Source organism: Crocodylus porosus, unplaced genomic scaffold (genome assembly GCF_001723895.1).
Source record: "Crocodylus porosus isolate Cpor-Errol unplaced genomic scaffold, CroPor_comp1, whole genome shotgun sequence".
Classification (NCBI taxonomy): domain Eukaryota; kingdom Metazoa; phylum Chordata; order Crocodylia; family Crocodylidae; genus Crocodylus; species Crocodylus porosus.
Window position 1 is genome coordinate 135994621 of NW_017728931.1, and position 8832 is coordinate 136003452.

Here is an 8832-nt window from a genome sequence, read left to right on the forward strand (position 1 = left end):
CCAGCTAACTAACTAGGTTTCATTTTCCATCCTATAATCATAAAATAACAATACTTCAGAAAACATAAGGAATGGGAAACTCAAGTCCCGGTCCCAGGCTGCATGACTCTGGGACAACATGTGTCCTAGATTTGCAGCATTGTGCAGGGATCCTTTGGGAAAAGGCAGGCTTCCCCTTGCAGACTGGCATGAGCAGGACACAGGGGGTGGCATGTGCATGTACATGCCCATGCCCATGCTCATGCACGTGGCCAGGAATATAGCTCAGAGAGCAGCTCCTTGCATGTAAGTCTACTGGGGGAGGGGGAGTAGAAGGGGTGGGATGTGGTAGGATGTGGGGCATATCAAGATGTGGGAGGGAGTGGGGCACAGGCTGTGGGCACTGCCCAGCAGGGAGATGCATGGGGCCAGGGCATGGAGTGGGATGGAGCTATGGATGGCTTGTCCAGGAGGCAGGTGGTATGGGGGAACATGTGCCCCCCCCCCCAGATTTGTGGGCAGGGCGGCAGCATATGTGGGTTGCGCACCGCAAGCTCAGAGCTCTCCACCTTCCTGCCTTCCACCTGGGAGCCCTGTGCTGCCGTGGTGAGGTGTCCCCTGCCTGCCTAGTAGCATTGGGGGAGCAGCAGCATGGAATTATGCCCCCCCACTACTACTGGGTAGGTAGGGGGTGCACAGCTGGCATGGGGTGCCTTGGGGAAGGGCAGCAGGGTGGGGAGCCCCAAGCCCACCATGGGCAACCTGCAGCCACCCCCACCCTACTTGACTCAGGTCCACCCATGCCACTGGTGGCAGGCAGTGGCAGAGGCGGGGAGGAGGGGAAGATGGGCATGTGGGGAAAGGAGACCACCTTTCCATTTTGAAAAGTTGGTCACACTACATAGGTTAAAAGCTTAAATGTCCTTTAGCTCTTTCTTGGCACAGGCAAGGTCCTATCTTGCAGCTGCCAGCAAACTGCCTTGGCTAATTGAGGACCACATGACCATAATGACATTTATTTGATCTAGTTGGTCATTATAGATAAGGAAAATAAAACAATGACTGGAACTGCAGAAATGTTAATTGAAACAGCATCATTGACAGATGCAGTCACATGACCCCATAGCTCAAAATATAGAAAATGTGAGAGGCAAGCCTTTTTGTGATATCTTTTATTGAACCAACTCCATAGTTGGGAGAATACTGGACAGGATTTTGGGCTTCAAGTATTCTTCCCCAGGTCTGTGTAGAGATCTGACTCACCTACGTAGAGCTGGGGACAGACATTTGATGCCTAAAAACTTGTGCAACTATTCTCCCTTCTACACAGCTGGTTCAGTAAAAAATAACACAAAATGTGCTTCTCATACACTTCCTGGACCATCCCCGCTAAAAAAAAGTGCTCCAAATCTACTTAAGAAAATCCAGAAAGGGACCTATCTGAACCTGTATTACCTGCAGCATAAAAAAAACACTTTAAAGGATCCAGTGAAATCTATACAACAGAGCTTTAAAACTTAAAGGAAAGACTGCCTCCTAAGCTGGAACCAAGAACATGACAAGATTGAACAGGGACTTTCTCTTGTTTTAAATCAACATTATAATAACAACTCTCTAGAGGGCCTGAACAAACCCAGCTCAAATTGAAGGCATGACAGAAAGAACCTTTGACATCAAGGTGATTTTGCTGCTGCCTTGAATATCTCTGGAGTAGAAAAACTTTTATTTATTTCCTGTATGTAGCTCTTCCTTCAGCTCTTTTCCTTCTTCTTTTTCCTTCTCTGCCTCTTCAGCTCTTTCTCCTTTTCCCATCTGAATCTTTTAGTTCTCATGTGGTCCTGACCACATCTCTAGAGCTCTCTAGTGCTGGACGTCATGATCCTAGATACTCTAGGAAATGTCTGAGTTTACTATGAGCTCACCAGCTGACTGGTACAAAATTCTTGCCTTAGCTACTGCTTTTGCCCATCTCCAGAGCCCAGGGCATAAGTGATGTTATCATTTGTCCCCTCTCTTCCCCTGCCACTAAATTCAGCAGGGGAGGGGAAGGAAGACAAGAGCTAACAGCAACAGAGCTCACCCCTTAGGCTCCAAAGCTGTGCAAAAGTGGTGGCTCTCCACCTGGAGCTCACACGGATCAGGAGGCGAGCTCAGAGCTCACTGAACCTGGGGAATTGTGGCAAGAGCCAGTGCTGACCAGGTGGTGAACTCAGACCTCATTGTGCATGCGTGGCACAGCCAAAGGGGTGTGTGACCACAATATTACCCTCCTTGCCCACCGCTGGTCAATCTGCCCTTAACAATCTCCGTTGTTTGGCAAGCAGAAAAGTGACACAGTGATAGACTGACAGGTAGAGCAAGGAAGTCTGGGACACAGCAAAAACTTCCCAAAAGTACCAAACTGTTTCTCCTATTTTTCTTCCCTATTCACCATGCAACAGAGTTTCACTAAGTCTTTACTGACTCCATTAGCTCCTTGGCATGTGTGGAAGGGCATTCACAAGATGTGAATCCATAGTACCTCTTTCTAAAAGTACTATGTTTTAAATCAAGCTGAGCCCATGTTTCAATCCTGTAATCTTGTTGAACCCACGTCTTTTTTTCATACACTGCCTTCCTCTATTTCCGTCTTTTTCATTATATTAGAAATGTGCCTAGATAATAAGCTCTGGATGGGGTCATATCTAAATCAGGTTGTTTTGTGGGTGCCTGGTGCTAGACAACTGAAACCAATCGGCACTTCAGCAGTGACTTTGCTGGGATCTGAGCTGGATATTACAGTTCCTGGGAACTTTGGTGATTCTAAAATGTAAACCAACTGCTAGAAAAAATGCAGGGCAATAGTTTTCCCACAACAAATCTCTGTCCTAATCAGCATATATCATGTACAAGTTTCCACTGAAATCAACAGTTCTGCTTCTCATTCAATGCAACCAGGATGTGCATGCATGTCTGATTTACATGTATGCAAAGACTGTTGTGTGCCTGTGCCTGTGCACTGCGTTATGCAGACATACCCACCTGATGTGCATACAAGAACACAAGTGGCTTTGAAACTGGTATTATTCATCAATGCACCTACAAAGCATAATGGCAGTGCTTAACACTACATGTATGGCCGTGCGCAGATGAAACGAGAGGCGTGCACGCACGGCACTTTAAAGTGGGCTAAATGTTTTTGCACCACTTCAATGGTGTTGGTGTTTGCATGCCTCAGCAGCATATTGCACATTAATTCCAGCTGCCTTAGGTAATTCGGCAGCATAACGTGCCTTAAATGACTTGGGGCACAGCAAACTAAAACTCCTTTCACGAGTTTTAGTTTGATGCCCCTACAGCTGCAGAGTGAAGCACTGGGCTCCGTGCAGCTCCACCGCTCTGCAGGAAGCCCTGCAGGCAGCCTGGCAGCAGCCCGGGAAAGACAGCTCCGCCCAAGAAAAGTGGCAAGCCTAATCTTTTTTTTCCCCCTGTGGAGTCTGCCTGGGCTGCGCAGGGGCCTGGTGCTTCCTTCCATGGCTGCAGCACCCCCCAGGACCACCTGTGCACGGAGGGAAGCGCCAGCCCCCTCTCTCCCCGCAGCCCAGGGACCGCTCCGCCTGCCAATAGCTTGCCCTCCCTCCCTATATTTTTTCCATGGAACATCAGATTGCAGGTCAAAGTCAAAGTGACTGACTGTGCATTACAAGTGAAATGTATTTGTATACAATGAATTTTTAAACTAAAGCTTGTATTGTTTACTAAAAAAACACCATTTGTTCCCTGCTTTATTCTATATATTTCCTCGCCTTCAGCGAGTAATCCTTCTTTGAAATACCATGGAAACAAGCAAATATGCCTCATTAAACTTTCCTTGCAGGGAAGGGGAAAAAAAATCAGAGAATTTTCAAATCATAGTGTAGGAAAAAATAAAATAGAAAGGGTGATTAGCTCGATCTTCTTAATTCTTCTAGGTAAGGCAGGATAATTTGCTAGAAAAAACAAAATCCTCTGACTTAGTTAGACTATTTTAAGCTATCTAGTACATATCTCTTTAGATTTTATAAAATTGCCCATTGCTGTAGCATCTGAGTCACAGCTTATATGAAGCAGTCCTTGAAAACAGCTAAAGTGTTTTTCCTTGCAGTGGGATTATACAAATAAACACGTGTTTTAAGAGTGTTCAATATTTATTTAGATTTATCAAATTCTGCATGTATTTATTGAAAAATACCAGTCTAGAGCAAATGCACAGACTTTTGCTTTAGAAGTACTTCATTTCTATGAGTAAAGTCAGTATGGGCCACATCCTGGGTGTCAATTGGTAAATCTGTATTGGCTTCAATGGAGCTATGGGAATTTGTACTACTAGGGGATGTAGATTATGTAAAGTTATTAGTCAGCACCAGTGACTATAACCTTTAATAGGAGTTTTTACAATAGCTTTTTACTTACAAGCAAATTCAGCTCTTGGCTGAATCTAGCTATGACACTGGGATCTTAATGAACTGGTTATAGAAAATTTACACATCACAATTAGTTAGAATCCTCTTTCCACATTTGTCCAATATACATTTTACAGCTTTAACTAAGGCAATGTCTACAAGGGACATGCCTTGAAATTTAACTCCAATCTTTTGAACATCCCCATAATCTGACAGACAAACTCTGTAGTGAAAGGGGATATTGATTTGGTTGATTTAGTATTTTGTACCCTGAAATCCACTTTAACAAACAGAAAGATCAATAAATGACTTTCTTAAATCACTCTGTGTTTTTACTTATCTGGCTTGTGGTTTAATTAATTTCCCAACATGTTAATTTCTAGCAGTGCTCGAGCAAAGATTCACAAGCTCCGTCTACAGTGACAGAACCCCGGGAAATGCAGAAAAATAGCCCAGGCTTCCCTGGGAAAGTGGAAGCCGCCAAGGAAGCAAAAGCTGTACAAGTTTAGCTACCACAGGGCATGTCTACATGTGCAATTACTGCACAGCAGTAAACTCTAGCATATATCGAACCAGAGTTTATTGCTTCCAGGAGCCACATTTGAATGTGCACCTGGAACTGCAGTATGTTGAGCTGGGTCCAAGCAGCCCCAGCTGGCAGGGGGCATGGGGAGTCAGCCTGCCAGCCCAGGGCTGCTCTGACCCAGCTCAATGTGCTGCAGAGAGGCTGGCTGGGGCAGGAGAATGCTCCAGTGTGGGGCTAGTCAGCAGACAGCCCCTTCACTGAAGCACCCTTGTGCCCCAGCCAGCCTCGTCAGCATCTAATAGATGTTGCGCACTAAAGAACTTCACAGTAAGATGGTATTTCTATTGACAAGTACTATCCTATGGCAGAGTTTATTAGTTTACTGTGGCCTAATAGGGCCACACATGTAGGTGCTGCAAGATTTACTGTGGAGCTACTTAGCTCCGCAGTAAACGTCTTGTGTAGACGCACCCACAATACTTGCATGTACACCTGTTAATAAACACAGTCGGAGACAACAAACCACCACTTTTTGAGCAGCAAGTTACAAGCCAGGTGTTTATAGGGATACATCTGGGCATCACAGGCACAGTGCGTGGTTGCGTCTTCCCACAGCAGTATTGTGCTGAGGAGGAAAGAAAGGCAATGATGGGAGCTCTCTGGGTATGGAAGTATATACTTCATTTGTCTAAACCTCCTTTACCAAGTGCTAGAATCCTCTCCCCCAGGTTTGGAGAGGTGCTACAGGAGCATGAGTCCTAAGGAGTCCCCTAAAGACCTCTGCTTAGTCTCCCATTGTCTTCCCTTTCATCAATAACCCACGGAGTGATTTCAAATAGACTTAAGCCAGTCTTGCCAACCACCATACTAATTTGATTAAACTCTCCATGGAATACAGGGATGAAACATTTAAGGGAAAAAAGCCCTACATTTCCTCCTCTTTAGAAAGGGAGAAGGAATTTGAAAAAACCCCCCCACAAAACAAAACGGGAAAATTAGTGATATAGAACTGTTGGTGCGGTGCCAGCAAACAATAATAGAATCACAGAATCATGGAAAATTAGGGTTGGAAGGCAGCTGAGGAGGTCATGGGGGTGAAAGTAATATTTTTTTAGTATTCATTGTCAGGTCAAAGGATTTTAGCGGACCCACTTCATCAGGTATGTCAATGTCTCCAGGAGCATATTCACAACAAAATTTTGCTGGTGCAAATTTACAAGACTGTGTTGATTTTGAGACAGACATGCCTACTTATACTCTTTAAAGGTCTGGCCCAAAGAGAGTATTTTATCTCAGGGGTTATCTGGTTATTACAACTGTAATTGATGAAAAACAAAAATTCATCTACAGTCCAGATTTGTCAAAGTTCATAAAGTCTCATTGGGACAGTCGTGCTTTTAAAAGAAGTGTTATTCGTAGATTCTGCAAACCAAGATGAACTTTTGGTATAAAATCTGTCAGCCCGACTTCCTTGATAATCCAGGCTATTGAAGATCCCCTAGTAATTTCTACAACAGGGCCAATGACTGATACTAGAGAATGCACCACATCTCTTGGCAATCTGTCCTGTTAAAAATCTGCATGGCTTTCCAGCTTGCATTTATTTTTGGTTAAATTCCCAGTTCCTAGCACTTTGCTCTGCATATGTTCACTTGCTTAAAAGCATTCTACCATCCTATGTAGATTCTTCAAGTGTGCAATCAAGCCATCTCCTAACCTGCAACTCTGTAAACCAAGTGGTATTTCAACAAAAATAAATATCCTGTAATTTCCTTTAGAACAGACATGAAACATGTTCTTAATCTAGTGAACGTGCTGGACTACTTCTGGACATTATAACATTGCAACATGTACACTTTTGGAATATTTAAGCTACATTATTCAGCCTTCCATGACAACTTGTATCATGAATTCCAGAAAAAAAATAACAATCTGCAAGTAATGCTAAGTTTATATTACGTAAACAGTAGTTACTTTAGAACTATACTAAGATACAATACAACGACATTCTGGGGAAAAAAGTAGCCTTGGGAAGGATGTACAGAAGGAGGTACTATCAAAATAAAGATATATATTCACAGGAGTAGCCTGAACACTTCATATAACTACACAGGAGTTTATGTAAGCATCTGCCTAATATTAAGGCAGGGTAGGGTCACCCCTTAAAGACTAACTCCTTCAGAAAGGCATAAGCTTCCATAGGTGGCAGTCTACTTCTTCAGAAGCTATGAGAAAGACCAACATGATTATAAAGATAGAAATCAACATTACCTGAGATTTGGTTTACAACAAAATCCCAAATAAATGTGGGCATATTGATTCACCACTTTGTTACTTCAGCTACTGCTTAAATCTATTGAAATCACAGCAAGAAAACTGGAGTAACTCAGTGGTGAATAATGCCCAGTAGATATAAGGCAGAAGAAAGATCTGAAAGGAAAAGAACAGTCATGGTCAACTTGGGTCTTTTTCCTCTGCGGTTCGTGTTTCGTAAGAGGAAAAATAGAATGATTGATATTATATGAAAGTATGTAAGGAAACTCTGTCAGCTAGAGATTCAACCCCAGGCTGATAACCCCTTACTGTAGATTTTGGCCTTGCAGAAATGTAGCTCCCCTGCAGAGCTACTCTAAAGATCCTTCTGTGAGTCTGCCTGGAACGAATTTCTGTAAAAAATCATTAAGATGGTCTTTATTTTTTTCTTATTAGGGAAATTCAGTTTTCAATTTAAAAAACCCTATATCCCAAATCTTGATATCCAGGGAATTCAACAAGCTTCAGTTACACTGGATATTTTTAGGGTATTATGCTCAAAAGAGAGGGTTATCTTTGTTTTACCTGAATCCAAGATGACTTTGAATTTAACAAGACCCCCCAATAATTTGTGTTTATACAGGAAATTTGTGTAAATTTCTATACAATTTGTTGTATTTTTCCATGTTTGGAATCTAATTATTAGAGGGCTGTCTTAAATTTGTGCCCCCCACCACTGCAAGGGGGAAGCAATCATAGAGGAGTAGGCAATGGGGGCGGGGGCAGGTACCCTGACTCCCACCCTCTGCCACATATCCCCCTGCCACTTTCTCCCCATGCTGCCTGCATCCCCAATACTCCCCTCATGGTGGCCTGCTCTCCCTTGGCACTTGTTCCTCCCCGGCACCTGTCCTCCCATGGTGATTCTGCCATCTGGTACCTGCTTCCCTATCACTTGCCCACCTTTCCACACACCCTCCCTGCAGCACCTGCCTCCTTGCAGTGCCAGCCTACCACTTGCCCCCTCCGACTGCCTGCCCCACCCCTTTCCACCACCGCTTACCCTCAGTTGGGACTATGGCTGCATCGCTGACCCCTGCCTGGCTAGGATTGTTCTGGTGGAAGCTCCAACTTCAGGCCCAACCCCAGTCTGGGAACCAGGTCTGGGTGAGGGTCAGGATTGGGGCCAGAGCTGCCTCCACTACCATTGTAAGTGTCAGGGGTGGGGCGTAGAAGATGGCAGAGACAGACGTGTGTGGCAGGGGAAGAGGCAGAAGTGACAAGGCAGCACTTGGCAGAGGCAGTGCAGTGGGGCAGAGGTGGCAGTGGAAAGACAGAGGGGTAGAGGCAGGAGGCAGCAGGCAGCTGTGGCTCTGATCCTGATCCTGAGATGCAGTAGCTGTCACCCCTCAGTCTTATTCTCAAATCCAAAAGGATGGGCTGAATAAGGAAAAACACCTTCCTAAGTAGGGACCAGTTCAGCCACCTCCCTGCCCCCCTCGGGCCCCGGGAGAGACACGCCTGGGCCAGGGGTTAGCGAGGAGTTAGTTAGGGTACTTCTGGGGAGGCTGGACGTGTTCAAGTCCGCTGGTCCGGATGATCTTCACCCTAGGGTTCTACAGGAACTGGCCGAGGTCATTGCGGGACCCCTGG